The following is a 15,999-nucleotide window of genomic DNA, read 5'->3' as shown; positions in this document are numbered from 1 at the left end:
TAGTCTCTCAAGGGTCATTGTAACCAATGTGCCTACTACCTTCTTGTGCTGAAACATAAACAATTATCCAATAATGGCATAAATGACCACAGAAATAAAAAGATGGTGCTTGGACACTGTGAGCAATCTTCACATGCCCTGACTGGGCAATAAACAAAGACATTAATTAATGTTTTCTACTCATACTCTTTATGTTTGTCAATAAATCACCATAAGTTAGGTGAGCCTGTGGATTTTGTAGTGCAGGTTCTATTCAGTTTGTTGATACAGATGGTGACTTTACAAAAGCACTTTCCTTGGGAGAGTTGACGAAAGTATCACAGAAAGGTGGCTGAGAAGCATGAAGGGCTTAGGTGAGGTGGAAGAGTCTGCATTTATAGTGGCATTCATCTGTAAACCGAGATAATGATTCCCCCAGGGCCAGACACTTGGTTATTAACAGAAAATAATATTCAAGTTGATCCAGGTAAAATAAAAGTCAAGCAAGTAGCTGTTGTAGTGTGAAACTATGGCTGATTTAGGACAAAATTAAATGAATTTAAAAAAGAAAACTTTTGACTCTCATATTTTTTCCAATTTCTGACAACAGATATGGACAATATTTTGAGTTGATGCATTAGTTGGAGACACAGAACAAATAGGGTAGTTGTTATGTTGTAAATTAATGATTAAGTGGCTTAAAATAAATATAAATAAATTAAATAAGATTTATTTTAAGATTTTGGCTCCTGTGTGTTTTGGAATCCAAAAAATCCTGTTATTCTGTCTGCAAAGTTGGAGAACTAGGAAAACCATTGCTGTAAATTTCTGTCCAAGTCTGAGGGCCAGAGGACTAGGAGACATTGAGGTATAATGCATAGTCCAGGGGCAGGAAAAAAACAATGTGTCAAATCATGTGCTTAGGCAAGAAGATAATTCAAATTTCTCCCCAAATTTATTTAAAATATTTTATTTTACGACTCCACAGATGCTCACTAATATTGGGAAGGGTGAATTAGTCCACCAACTCAAATACTAATCTCTCCAGAAATAATGCTTAACTACATAAGTGTTCACCAGATGGCTCAAAGTATTAACTGGGCCGGTGCTTTATGTAATGACTCAACAGGTCATGGTAGGTTGAAATTAAAACAGTCCTCTTAAGACCATTGATCTCCAGACCTCTGTTCACTCTGGACTTCTGCCTATTTGATCACAGAAATTTTTTACTGTTTTTTTTCCTCTCCCTGGAATATTCACAATTATGAAGATGTATTTCAAAAATTTCAAGTTTTGTGAGAAGCTTAATTCCCTTTGCTGCGTAGTTGTTAATGCCTTCATTATGTAACTCATAATATTGGTTTTCAATCTAATACATATACATAAATTTTACACACATTTGTGTGCATTTCCTCAGGAAAGCTATTATATCTAATTTACTTTGCTATTTGATATATATTCTATAATCAATAATTCAATAAATGAATAATTGAACAAATACTGGAAATAAAGCATTAAAAACACCAAAAAAAAAAAAAGATAGATGTACATTTTCTCTGGCCTGCTTTCTTTCATCATAAAAGTTGCAAGGACTAGAGATGATAACATGCTTTCCAGTTCAGTAAATATTCAAATATGATTATAAATCTGTGCTATTTAATGCCTGCATCACTTTCATAAACATATTTGCACAAACTATGAGAAATATATCCATGAATTAAAAGTACAATTTACCAATTTTAGTAAATACATTTTTATGTACGTTAGAAAGCTCAGTTTTAGAAGTTTTTTTTAAATCTTGAATATTTTTCATGTACTAGGAATAGATCACAGGGCCTTCACACTGAGGTAAATCTTCAGCCTTTCTTAAATATATATATTGAGACAGGTTCTTGCTGAATTGGCCTCAAACTCACAATCCTCCTGCCCCAACCGCCCAGAATTCTGTGGTTACAGAAATAAACCATCATGCCTTGATGAAAGATTAATATTTTGACAGCTACACCTAATCAAAATAGGAAGTGTAGAACTTTTTACTCTTTAAATGAAATTTCAGAATATCTATGTTCTTGATTTTTAATTTGTCACCGTTTAAAGAACAATAAATGCTCTAGGTTCAACAAGTTTATATATAAATAAACTTTAAAAATATGTTGGTTAGAAGTAATATAGTTCAAGTAGTTAGTGTTATATTTAATTTTCTAGCTTAAAAAAGGGACTTTAGTTTTCTTCACCATGTAGAAGCTCTAAATTAATTGCTCTACCAGTTTCTTTTGTAGGTTCCAGCTTTATAATACTACCTTTGCTTTGGGCTTTTAAAATGAAAGATTTTTAAGTGAAGAGAGTGTGATTTTGTTATTAAAAAGAAAATCTGAAAATGTGAAATTTAAATTGTATAGCCTTTCAAGGCAGCTATCTTTTTAGTGTAACCAAAATAATTTCAAATATAATATTAGATGAATATTTATTATAAAAATACTTAAATAGTAGCTCATGGTATAAACGTCAGCATAAATTTTCATGTTTTTTTTTTTTCTCATTGAGTTTTAGGTATACAGTGCAGTTACATTCATCATTGGGATCTTGTACCTTTATATGACAGGTGTTGGTTCTCATTTTTTTCCCCTTAACCCTGCCCTCCTTTCACCCCCTCATCCCTGACCTATTTACAAATACTTCATTTCCATTTTTTCATTTTCTCGTATTCTTTTCTTTTCCCTTATTTCCTTTCCCCTGCCCTTGCCACTTCCCCTACATCTTTAGCCCTTTTCTTCCTATTTCACATTGTCAAGTATACCACTAGGGCCTTATGTACAATTATAGTTTTTCACACCAGGGAAACTATTCGGTACTTACACATGTGGCTTATTTATTTTACTTAAGAGTATATCCTCAATATGCATCCTTTTTCCTATGAATGACTCTAATTTCTTGTTCTTTATGTCTATTATTCCATTTTATAGAAAAACCTCAGCTTCTTTATCCAATTTCCACCTGGTGGCCAAATGGGCTGTTTCCAAGTTTTAGCTATTACAAACTTTGCCACTATAAATATAGGTGGGCATATATCTCTGCATTAGATGTACATTTTCTCTGGCCTGCTTTCTTTCATCATAAAAGTTGCAAGGACTAGAGATGATAACATGCTTTCCAGTTCAGTAAATATTCAAATATGATTATAAATCTGTGCTATTTAATGCCTGCATCACTTTCATAAACATATTTGCACAAACTATGAGAAATATATCCATGAATTAAAAGTACAATTTACCAATTTTAGTAAATACATTTTTATGTACGTTAGAAAGCTCAGTTTTAGAAGTTTTTTTTAAATCTTGAATATTTTTCATGTACTAGGAATAGATCACAGGGCCTTCACACTGAGGTAAATCTTCAGCCTTTCTTAAATATATATATTGAGACAGGTTCTTGCTGAATTGGCCTCAAACTCACAATCCTCCTGCCCCAACCGCCCAGAATTCTGTGGTTACAGAAATAAACCATCATGCCTTGATGAAAGATTAATATTTTGACAGCTACACCTAATCAAAATAGGAAGTGTAGAACTTTTTACTCTTTAAATGAAATTTCAGAATATCTATGTTCTTGATTTTTAATTTGTCACCGTTTAAAGAACAATAAATGCTCTAGGTTCAACAAGTTTATATATAAATAAACTTTAAAAATATGTTGGTTAGAAGTAATATAGTTCAAGTAGTTAGTGTTATATTTAATTTTCTAGCTTAAAAAAGGGACTTTAGTTTTCTTCACCATGTAGAAGCTCTAAATTAATTGCTCTACCAGTTTCTTTTGTAGGTTCCAGCTTTATAATACTACCTTTGCTTTGGGCTTTTAAAATGAAAGATTTTTAAGTGAAGAGAGTGTGATTTTGTTATTAAAAAGAAAATCTGAAAATGTGAAATTTAAATTGTATAGCCTTTCAAGGCAGCTATCTTTTTAGTGTAACCAAAATAATTTCAAATATAATATTAGATGAATATTTATTATAAAAATACTTAAATAGTAGCTCATGGTATAAATGTCAGCATAAATTTTCATGTTTTTTTTTTTCTCATTGAGTTTTAGGTATACAGTGCAGTTACATTCATCATTGGGATCTTGTACCTTTATATGACAGGTGTTGGTTCTCATTTTTTTCCCCTTAACCCTGCCCTCCTTTCACCCCCTCATCCCTGACCTATTTACAAATACTTCATTTCCATTTTTTCATTTTCTCGTATTCTTTTCTTTTCCCTTATTTCCTTTCCCCTGCCCTTGCCACTTCCCCTACATCTTTAGCCCTTTTCTTCCTATTTCACATTGTCAAGTATACCACTAGGGCCTTATGTACAATTATAGTTTTTCACACCAGGGAAACTATTCGGTACTTACACATGTGGCTTATTTATTTTACTTAAGAGTATATCCTCAATATGCATCCTTTTTCCTATGAATGACTCTAATTTCTTGTTCTTTATGTCTATTATTCCATTTTATAGAAAAACCTCAGCTTCTTTATCCAATTTCCACCTGGTGGCCAAATGGGCTGTTTCCAAGTTTTAGCTATTACAAACTTTGCCACTATAAATATAGGTGGGCATATATCTCTGCAATATGATTCTTTTAATTCTTTTGGAAAGATATCCAGCAGAGGGATGGCTGGGTCAAATGGAACCCAGATCTTTGAGGTATCTCCATATTGATTTCCATAGTGGTTGCACCAATCTACACACCCACCAACAGTAGAGAAGGGTGCCTTTCTCCCCATAACCCCAAAAATATTTGTTATTATTTGATTTGTTGATAGCAGGCATTCTTTCTGGGGTAAAGTGGAACCTCAGTGTTGTTTCATCTGCATTTCTCGAATGGCCAGGGATGTGGAACATTTTTTCATATATTTACTTGCTGTTTTTATTTCTTTGTCTGAGAAGTGTCTGTTCATATCAGATGCCCATTTTTGAATCAGGTCTTTATATTTGGGGGGTTGATTTTTTTTAGTTCATTATATATTCTAGATAATAGTCCTTTGTCTGAGGAGCAGATGGTAAATTTTTCTTCCCACGTTGCAGTTTATCTTTTAATTCTGTTGATGGTTTCTTTTGCAGTGCAGAAGCTTTTTAATGCGATGAGATCCCCGTTGTTGATTCTTTCTGCTAGTTCCCATGCTGGTAAGAATTTGTTCATAAAGTCTTTTCCTATGCCAGTGTCTTCAAGAGTTCTGCCTAACTTATCTTCCAGCAAGTTTAGTGTTTCTTTTTTAATATTTAGATCTTTAATCCACATGTATTTTAGTTTAGTGCATGGTGGAAGATAAGGGTCTAGTTTTAATCTTTGGCAGGTTGAGATTCATTTTTCCCAGCGCTATTTATTAAAGAGGCTGTCTTTCCTCCACTGAGGATGGTTGGGTCCTTTCTCAAAAATGAGGCAGCTGAATATATCTGGACTTGTTTCTGTATCTTCCAATCTATTCCACTGATCCTCAGGTCTGTTTCTTGGCCAGTACCATGTTGTTTTTATTATAATGGATTTGTAGTATAGTTTCAAATTGGGAATTGTTATACTCGTTGCCATGTGTCTGTTGCCTAGGATGGCTTTTGCTATCTTAGGTCTCTTCCAGTTCCAAATGAAGTTTTGGATTATTTTTTCTAGTTCTGTGAAATATAGTATTGGAATTTCAATTGGCCTTGCATTAAATCTGTATAGCAGTTTTGGTAGTATGGCCATTTTCACTTCATTCTTTTTAGAACATTTCTAAATTTTAAATGCATTTTTCCCATTAAGTTTATTGGTACATTTAAAGCAAACAAAACAGTTACATTTATCATTGGGATCTTGTACCTTTACAAGATATATCTTGGTTCTTGTTTCTTCCCCATACCCCTGCCCTCCTTTCATTCCCTTCATCTGTCCCTATTTACAAAGACTTTGTTTCCATTTTTTGCATTTTTTCTTTTCCCTTATTTCCTTTACCTTTCCCCTTCCCAAATCACCTTTAGCCACTTTCTTCCTATTTACCTTCTCAATTATACCACTTGAACCATTTAAAATGTATTTTTATTAGTACATGTTTGCCCTACATAATGGTTACATTTGTTGTGAAGAGTCGGGGCATGTAGACACCTTATTTTTTTCTCCAACTCTCCTCCCTCTTTCTCTGCTCCCTCCAACTATTTTTTATGCCATGAAAAATGTAAAATTATTTTGTACTTAGTGGTATTCTCTTTCTTCCATTGACTTGTATTCAGATACAATGGCTAATATCTAAGATATACATTGTACTTTTCCATATATATATATATATATATACACACACACACCACATTATATTATTTTAGGAAAAAAATCTGAAGTTACTTATACTCAAAAATGAAAATGATATAAATACCAATTTATAATTCAAGAAATGTGCTACATTGTTCTTCTTTCATCTGTTGTGTTTTGTCCATTTCTTCCTAACACATCTTTGATATTTATTTTATTTCTATATTCACATTTTTTCTTTCTTTCTCTCTGTCTCCCTCTCTCTCTCTCTCCCTCTCTCTCTCTCTCTCTCTATTTTTCTCTCTCTCTTTCTTTCTTTCTTTCTTTCTTTCTTTCTTTCCTTTTTCAGTATCAGGGATGGACCTTGGGACCTTGTGCTTGTGAAGCAGGTGGCAGAACCACTGATCTTAATCCCCAGCCTCTATATTCACATCTTATTTTTTCACCTTCTTTGCAGTTGATACAATGAATATGTCACTATTTCATTTTTATTAATATCATGTTAAATATGTGTAATTACTAATCTATTCTAATCACCAATATGATGAATTCAAATTAAGCAATTTCTTATGAAAATTAAAACAAAGTACTAATGTTGTTCACAGTTTTATTTTATTCTTTAATATTTTTGGTATATCAGTTTTGTCTCATCTGTTTCCACAAATGATAAATGATAATTTCATTCTCTTAAAATCTCTAGATATGGTTCTGGGGATGTAACTCGATGGTAAAATGCTTACTTAGCGTGCACAAGGCCCTGGGTTCAATGTACACTGCAAAAAATAAAATAATAAAGTAAAATAAAATATATAGATGGAATTATTTAACTTTAATTGTTGCCCTGAGAGCTACACTTATTTTCCATCCAACTGTCTATATCTGAGTAACAGAGCACAGTTACACTAGGGACACCTGTTGATATTATCAAAGTAGTGATAAATTGTAAGAGAGGCTCATGTCAGGTGATTTTTAGACAATATTTTATGACAATTCACATGATACCCTACATTCTTCACCCCATGCGACAGACAGAAGGGAAAAACGGGAAAGGGAGAGATTTTTCACAGTCGCTCTTTGATGACAAATTTGGACATCACTAAACAGTTTTTATTAGTTGTTTCTGTTTCAATGTGAATAAGTCATCAGTCAGAGTCTTAATAAATATCTCTGCACACTTATTTAGTCCTTATTAATTAAGTGCTTGTTACACAGGTATATAACTTTGTGCTAAATTGAGTTTTAGATACATTCAATGAATATCAATAAAGAAGACAAGTTTAAAACTGCACTTTTAACTGCTCTTGATTTCTACTGAAATATAATTAGCTAAATACAATTCAGAGAGCTTTAAATGTTTTATTAATAGTAAATCCCTGTTGAGGTTTTTAAAGTAATACACAATCATATCTCCAAGTAATATTGTTTGGGATATTTTCTATATTATTTTATCCTTTGTTTTTCTCATCTTTACTTTGCATTTTTATCTTTATACTGATATCTTACTGACTATATCAGACATCTTTTCTTATTTTTTACATTAACCGAAGGTCACTATATATTTTTTTAATTTTATTGAGTTTATTGGTACATTTTAGGGATACAGTACAGTTACATTCATTGTTGGGATCATGAACCTTTACATGGTAAGTCTTGATTCTCATTTTTTCCCCTTACCTCTGCCCTCCCTTCACCCCCTCCTCCCTTCCCCATCTACAAACACTTTATTTTCATCTTTTCATTCTCTCACATTTTTTTCTTTTCCCTTTTTGTTCTTCCCCTATGTATCACACCTTCCCTACTATATTTGACGGAACTGAATTTTTAAATATGTTTGTGATGTGTTTTTTTTCTTCTACTTGGATTTTTTTTTTTAATCTGGGACACCTTACATGTCTAAATCTACTTTAACTTAATTCTTGATGTTAAGATTAATTTTGAACATGAAAAATAGTTCCCCAAATGCAAATGAGAACCTACCATTGACTATATATGCCCTCAGATAATATTTTATTTCTCTTAAAAATCTATAAGCAAAAAGAGAATTTCATTTTCTTTTTTTCTTTTTTATTATTTAGGAAATCCTCTTCTTTTTCCCTGCAGTTACTTCTGCATTTTGATCCAATCACAGCCACATTTATGCCAGCTTCATAAACGCTCAGTGAATCACTTGTTTACAATACTTACTCGCGTCCCTCTACTTCTGGCTTTTCTCCACATTTCAGAATATTTCTTTTCTTCTCTTCTTGAGACCATCTGTTCAATTAAAAATGTGTTTTATACTGTATGTATTATATTTTAGTATGTTCACAGAGTACAACTTCTAGATAACTATTTTATGTTCATTTTAAAAGTTATCTCAAAGATTATGATACTGTCAGTTGAGGTAAACGTCAGAAGACAGATTTTAGATTATTTTCTTGTTTTATTCACTTATTTATTTATTTTTATTTTTTTATTTTCTTGTTTTAACAACTTTTCCTTTATATTTCAGTTTATTAGACCCAGTCTCTAATTTTATCATGGGAAAATTCTCATCCACTTTAAAATGTGTCTATCCTTCTCACACTGTGTTTCATGTATTACGGGTTTTAAGTTCTCTACAGCATCTTTATATGGTGCACATTCTTCCTCAAAACAATATACTTTGAATACAAACATATCGAGCCAACCCTGGTACTAGCACACACCTTAAGACATACTTCTATGATATGTGGGCCATACTCAAGTGCTCCATGATCTGAACACACCTGATGAGTAACTATGAGGTCCCTGTTGTGTATTATGCAATGGAGTGGAAATGTAATAAGAGACTGGTGAATGCTTGCAGGAGAAAAACAAAATCTTTCATTCTCTTTGTTATATCTGGTGCCATTGGTCCACACCAAGCTTTCCGTTTACCTGGCCTCTGCAGGTATCATTTGGTTTGGTTGTGGTTGTCAAAGATCGTGAAGCGTGGTTGCTTTTGTGTTTAAAGAAATTCTAAGTGCAAGGCACCACAGATGTAACTGAGTTAATCAGTTGTCTACTTCAGGGAACATCAGCAAAATTTGACACAGATATTTCTGCCTTACTTTCGTGATGTTTAACGTTTTAAAAAATGTCTTGGAATTCTTAGAATTGACATCTGTGTTTGGCAGAAACTTGGCTCTGATGCCATTTCTTTTTCCAATTGTAGGACAAGGTTTAACTCATTTCAAATCTTTTTCGGTGAATTGGGACCACTAGAAATAAAATATATGCTTGTGTCCAGTTTCAATTTTTGCAACGTGGTTGGCTGTAGTTTTGCCAATCATTTGCTTTCCAATAAAATTGCTTCTGGATTTTTTACATTACCTCCAATGGCCTTACAAATTGTACCATGTGCGGTGGGTATTTAATCTGAGCTCATGCCCTGGGACCTCTTAAGATACAGTTACTACCTATAATTTCATTACTGTCCTCAGTTTATGTTTTTCAGTTTCCTTTTATTTTCACCCTTGTGTTTCTTTACTAACACTTCACAGTGTTTAACACCTCACAGTCTAGCTAATTGCAAAGTTTAATTAATTACAAAGGGATTTATCTTCATGTCGGAAGAATTACACAAAAGAAATGTATCTAATTCTTTAATACATCCACTTCAGTGATAAAATAATTTCTGCCCATTTCATTTCATAAGCTAAGCAACTTCTCTCTGTTTTCTTTTCAGACCCTAGTTTTGTCTTTTTCATTAAAGTTCATAGGTCTGACCCACCATATTTTCAAATATATATGTATCCTTAGCTCATCTTAGCAATACTGATCTACTTTTGTGGCTGTTCCTCTGGACAAAGGTGAATATAATATTTTACACACACACGCACACACACACACACACACACGCTCCATTAGTTTATATGTGCAAATGTACCTCTATTTACCAAAAATAGTTAAATATTTTCAATAAATTAAAAGTCAAACTAATTTCTTAAATGTAATTATTTAAATATTTAGGCAAACATCACTTGTATTTTATTGTTCATATAGCAAAAACTATCAGACACTGGACAGCCCTGAAATAAACACTTTTGTTCTGGTCTGTTTTGCTCACACCAAGATTTTGCTATATATTCATGCAGGAATGAAACTGCTGAGGAATAGTTACTTGTATCTTCATCTTCCCCACACATTGCTAAATGATTCTTCATAGTGGTTCTACCAATGTTCACTTCTAGCTCCAAATAAAAGTTTCAGTTTCTCTATATCTTTGCCAATTATTGATCGTTATAAATCAAATTATTGATCAATTATAACAAAAAATGATTATTGATCATTTCAAGCACTATTATCTTTAATAAATATTTTGTCTATGTAACAGCTTGAGAATATGTCCTTAGTGATTTACTTGTTATTTCCCTGATAATGACTAATACAATATCATTTTTATATGCTTTCTAAAACCCTTGGTTTCCCTTCCTACAAATACTTTTAATACTATTGCAAATTTAATTTTTATTTGATTACTGACATTCTTAAAATAATTTATATTATAAACTCTGTTTTGTGAATTGAAATCATCTTTTCAAAGTCAATGACATAGTTTTTCTTTTTATTTGTGAATTTAGATGAATACATAATTTTAATTTGCGGTATTAGAAGAAAAATCACTGAGCATAATAATGTGTATTTTTTTGAGTCCATTTACTACAATATGCTGAAAGTTGTGACAAATGAATCATTTTAATGGAAGACATTAGTAGTAGATAAATTGATTGTGAGGTATACCAGAATCATTTATATGTTCTGGGCAATTTTAAGCACAATGGTAAGTTGGAACTCTTTATTAAAAGTTTTCAAGAAGTGTGATGGGTTACAAAAAAAGAGTAAGTAACAAAGAAGTTGTTTTAGCTGGAAATAATTGAATCATGAGACAATAAAATAGGGTTCAAGTTTCTGTGCCCCACACCAATCAAATGATAAGAACTGGGATAGAATTTTTTTCTCTGTTTAAAATGTGTTGAGTCCTAAATTCCAATTTAGTATTAAATTTAAAGCAGCTGAACACCGAGTTATGATTGCAAATATAATGTATTCATAAATAAGTACATATTGAAATAGTTAAACTCAGATTTCATGTGCTTGCCTTTCTAGCTGTTTCCTGACCAGTTGACTCCATTGAGGAATACAGTGAAATTGGAAGTCAGTAGCAGTTTGGACTTTCAAAGCATGCCAACGTTTTTAAAGGTAGGTGACAAATCTTTCCAAGATACATGCTTTTAAACTCCTATTAAAAGCTCAAAATTTCAATTTATATTTAAATTGTTTAACTTAAAATTGCCTATTTCATTATAAATCAAAATATTAAATGTTATTCTTTAATTCCAGATGATTGGCATAAGCAGTACAAAATCATGAAACTTAAGTAATCATTTCTTTTATCAAAGCGCCTATATATGTTTTACTGTTTTATCGTGCATTTCTCTTACTATTTTAATCTATGTGTAGATTTGAGAAGACCTAGTGGTTATGTGCCTCCTGAAAAATAGAAATTGGTTTCCTTCTTTTATATTCTAGTTTCACAGCGCTTTGCTTTCTTTTTCATAATTAGTGGATTTTACTTTGTTAAATTGGACGTGTCATTTCAAAGGCATACAGCAGTTGAAGCTTTCACAAAGGAAACAAAGTCAGAAATGTTCTTGTCTTTATTAATAGGGCTTGGTCTTGCTTAATTGTTTCTTTTGCTGGCAATTATAAGCTGCTTTCTCTTGGTGGATGGTAGGCATCTAGACCCTGGTATTTAAACACTTACAGGGAACCTTCATGGACACAATAATTACAGTGTGCTCTGCCACTCCCCTTCTGTGTCTCATCTACCAGCATCTATTCTTAGGCTGTAGTCAAAACTACCTTGATATTCTGACTTCTCAATCAGTTATCAATTAAGGTTAACCACTAATATGACAGCTCCAAAATAAAAAGTTAAAGACATGAGGCAAGCGTGTAATTAAAACAATACGCTGCATGCCTCACGGTGAGATATTTGCTCAAACACTGTGCATGCTCATATTTAATAGGCACAAAAGGACTTTTTATTTTTAGTATTTCTTTTATGAGATTAGTTTATTTAAAGCATGGGAGACTGTAACCCAGTTTTATTATAATATCATCACCTAATGTTAAGGGCCAGAGTTGAATAAAAACTATACAAAATTTAGATAAAATTTTAAGACTAGAAGTTAAAAATAAATTAACTTTTTATATCGCAAATATTAATAAAATATATTCCCCATGGTCATCGATTCTGTTCACCAATTTATTGTCATTGGCAATAAAATTCTGTGAGGAAAATACCTTATTTATTTGCATTGTAAGAACTGTAACACATAATTTGAATTGATATTTCAATATTATATCTTGAATAATATTGATATTAAGATTTTAATTCAGATCTTGCACACATAAAAGATGAACACTTCTAATATATTTCCTCTAATTAGCAACTTTCTGTCACATAATTCTCATGGCTACATCAACCTACATATAATGTATGTTGCAAATATGAATAATGAATTACTACTAAGCTATCTTGTTTATTGATCGATTGCTGGGGGTTTAATCCAGTGCTTCACACATGATAGGCATGGACTTCAGCACCAAGGCACACCTTTGACCTCATTCTAATTAGTAACGCATGACCTTCTTTAGAGCTTGATAAAACATTAGAATGTTTAAAGTCACAAATTAAAAATTAAAAAAAAAAAAAGACAGACCTAGCTTTCCCAAATGCACTTTGGTTCACTTTGTACTTTAATTGACATTAAAAAATTAAAAACGGATTCATAATTATTTTAAATAGAAAATTTAAATATAACCTGAGAAGGGAAAATGTAAATAAATTAGGATTTTTAAATCATAGTAGAGTTTGTATAAAGGTAAAAGACACTTGAAGAGAAAGGCTTGAAATAGCTTTCATATTAATGTAAATGTGTTCATAGGCTTCTTGGATGTAAGTAGGCAGGACAAAAACATTTCCAGAATACTACAATAAAAGAGAATAATATTCAAAATATTAAACATATAGCTATGAAGTTAAATAATTTTAATTCTACTTTATTAAGAAATTTTTTCACATTACAGTAATAACTTGGTTCATAAACACTTCAGTTCCCAAAGAATTTGGTTCTCAAACAAAAGCATTTGACATTTTGCTTCTGTTCACAAACTCCACATCCACGGCATTTTACCCACCCAAACACAACTGCAACCCACTTCTCTAAAGTCATAAAACAGATTAAATTTCTAAACCCAGGTACCACTGTAATTTAATTTTTAATAGGATAAATTTTCTGGGTCCTATTTATAATTTCACCAACTCTTTTCTTCAACTATTTCTTGTACAGTACAGAAGGGCAACTTATTTTTCCTGTGGAACTTTACAAAATGCTCGTTCTATTCACTTCTCAACTATATTCATAATTTACCTTTACATAAATATATGAATGTATTACTTAGTAGAAAAAAACAGGAAAACAGATCAGATACCTGCCATATAGTCAGAAAGTGCTCTTTGATCTGTTGTAGCATTTTTTTTTTTGTTCCAGTATGAAAAATATGCTTGGGGTGGCATTTTTTCTTACCTTCTATGTAAACTAAGGGTAGAAAGACCCAGATAAGAAACATTAGACCTGGACTATATGAGAAGCAGAGAAAAATATTTAACAAAACCAGGTACAGATTTTAAAAAGGCATGTAGACCTGTAATACCACTCCATTTGGTGAGTTTTTGGTCATTTAGAGGGTTAAGGAATGAACTATGTATCAAATAGCAAGAATATTTAGCAGATGTAACTGGAAGAGTAGGCCTCAGGAGTGAAGAAATTTGAATGAAATTTAAACCATATCTCGGCTCTGAGCTTTACGCTGTATGTGATATGGAACAGTGTTTTGCTTTTGTTGTTTCTTCTTGAATGTAGGTAGGTAACCTGAAGACACACGCGTTCATGTGTTAATGTATCTGTGTGTGTATGTGTGTGTATTTAAGGCCATGATCGTTGGCTTTATAGCAGATTATCAGTGGAAGATTACCTGTTTGAAGCAGAAATCTAGTTTGATTTCTATCTTGTATAGTCTTTTTAGAAAATTATTTTTACCAGACCAGTGTTTAAAGCATCTATACATCGAGAAATATAAATATTACAGGATTCCAACTCAATAAAATTCTTCACGATTCTATCAATTTTTCATTTGCTCTTTGAAGATGAGGAGAAAAGTGGGATTGAGAAAAGGGAAGTTTTGGAAATGAGCTGTTGTCCGATGTAGGAGCCAATGCATACAGGAGCTATCTTTACAAAATAATTCTTTCGGGCTCTGGTGTGAGTAGCAGGTCCTGACCCCCAGGAAACACCAGCTCTCTGCCGTGATGAGGTGAAACAAGCTGATGGGAAGACGGAGAGCGGATCTGTGCAGCCAGGAATGAACTGGAGCATTTCTGGTTTTGCTGCTCACTGCATCCTGCTGAGTTGACAATAGGTTCAAAAAACGAATTGCAAAGCCATCTTTCTTTTTCTTTAGTATAGTTTGCACAGCTGAAATAGAAATCATCTTCCACATGTTGCTGTTTTTGTTGTGGTTGTGTTAATTTTCCCCGATTGGGTATTGCTTAGGATATAATTAGAACATTTGAAGAAAATAAATGTAGGAATATTTCTCATTATGCCAGTCATCAAAGGTTAATAACTTGGGACATGCCTATTAGGATTTCACAGTGACTTGTCATTTGGAGTTATGATTTATCACCCAGTTAGAAGAACAGGAACAGAAAAAAAAAGAGAAAATGTAGAAACAGTGACTATTTCTTTCTTTTTTGTGGGGGGGATTGACTCAGGTCCTTGTACAGGCAAGGCAGGTCGTGCAACCACTGAACTAAAACCCTGGCCTCAACAGGGACTATTTCAACTTGAATTCCAGCAGACTTTTACTCAGAAGAAATAGCTCACCTTGTGTCGCCCATGATGGCGACAAGCCTCCGGGATTATTAAAACACATTTACTTCACGCTACATCATTGGAAAAGTTAGATGGCTCCCCAATATATTTTCAAATTTTCTACATTTAATTGTGCATTTCTTTGTGTAGATTTTTAGTTTAAATTGTCACAGGACACAGGTGGTATTAAAATCTTCCACACTCAGGGTCTAAGGGTCATTTACATATATTTTAATCCATTGAAGATATTTTCAATTAATTGTAAAGGTCACTTTCCTTCTGTAAGCCTTACGGTGTTAGCCCTTAAAGCTGAGAGACACATGGATAAACATATCTTTTGTTTTTCCCTTTGTCTTTGAAGTTCTCCTGTGGGTATATCACGCTGCTTTGGTATTATGAGTCAGTTCACATTCCAGGTCATTGTGCTGTCATTCAGGTTAGTGTAAGATTGTCTCAGTACATAAACAAGTAAGTACATACATGCTCTTTGTTCTAATGAAAAATACTACGAAGAGATGAAGAGAATGCTCTGTTATGGTCTATGGGACAACAATCCATAATTTACTTTTGCAGATGTCTGTGTAATTTAAGCAGCAGGCAGAACAACCACACAGTTGTAGCTGCTCTAGGGAAAGGATACCAAGAGGCTCATAAATCATGGGAAGGATTAAAAGCAATGAGCATTCATCTTCTTAGCCTCGTAAGGCAATACGGGGAAGCCAAGTATCAGAACATTCAGAGCGCAGAATCTTTGTGCAGAGATAAGAGGAGTCAGAGTTTTTAAGCCTTCTCTCAATTAGCACTGACCTTGCATTTG

At 32.7% G+C, this 15,999-nt stretch overlaps 1 protein-coding gene across 1 annotated transcript in view; it reads left to right on the top strand.

Annotated features, from left to right (window-relative positions):
• The window catches only part of Cdh12 (cadherin 12), a 976,411-nt gene that overhangs the window by 301,074 nt on the left and 659,338 nt on the right, over positions 1 to 15,999 (top strand). Inside the window, exon 2 of the mRNA XM_033757884.1 lies at positions 11,350 to 11,442. The gene's annotated coding sequence lies outside the window, so the exon portion shown is untranslated. The remainder of the gene's footprint in view (positions 1 to 11,349; positions 11,443 to 15,999) is intronic.

Source organism: Fukomys damarensis, unplaced genomic scaffold (assembly GCF_012274545.1).
Source record: "Fukomys damarensis isolate Sample0158 unplaced genomic scaffold, DMR_v1.0_HiC HiC_scaffold_1, whole genome shotgun sequence".
NCBI lineage: Eukaryota > Metazoa > Chordata > Mammalia > Rodentia > Bathyergidae > Fukomys > Fukomys damarensis.
This window is presented reverse-complemented; position numbering and strand designations above follow the sequence as displayed.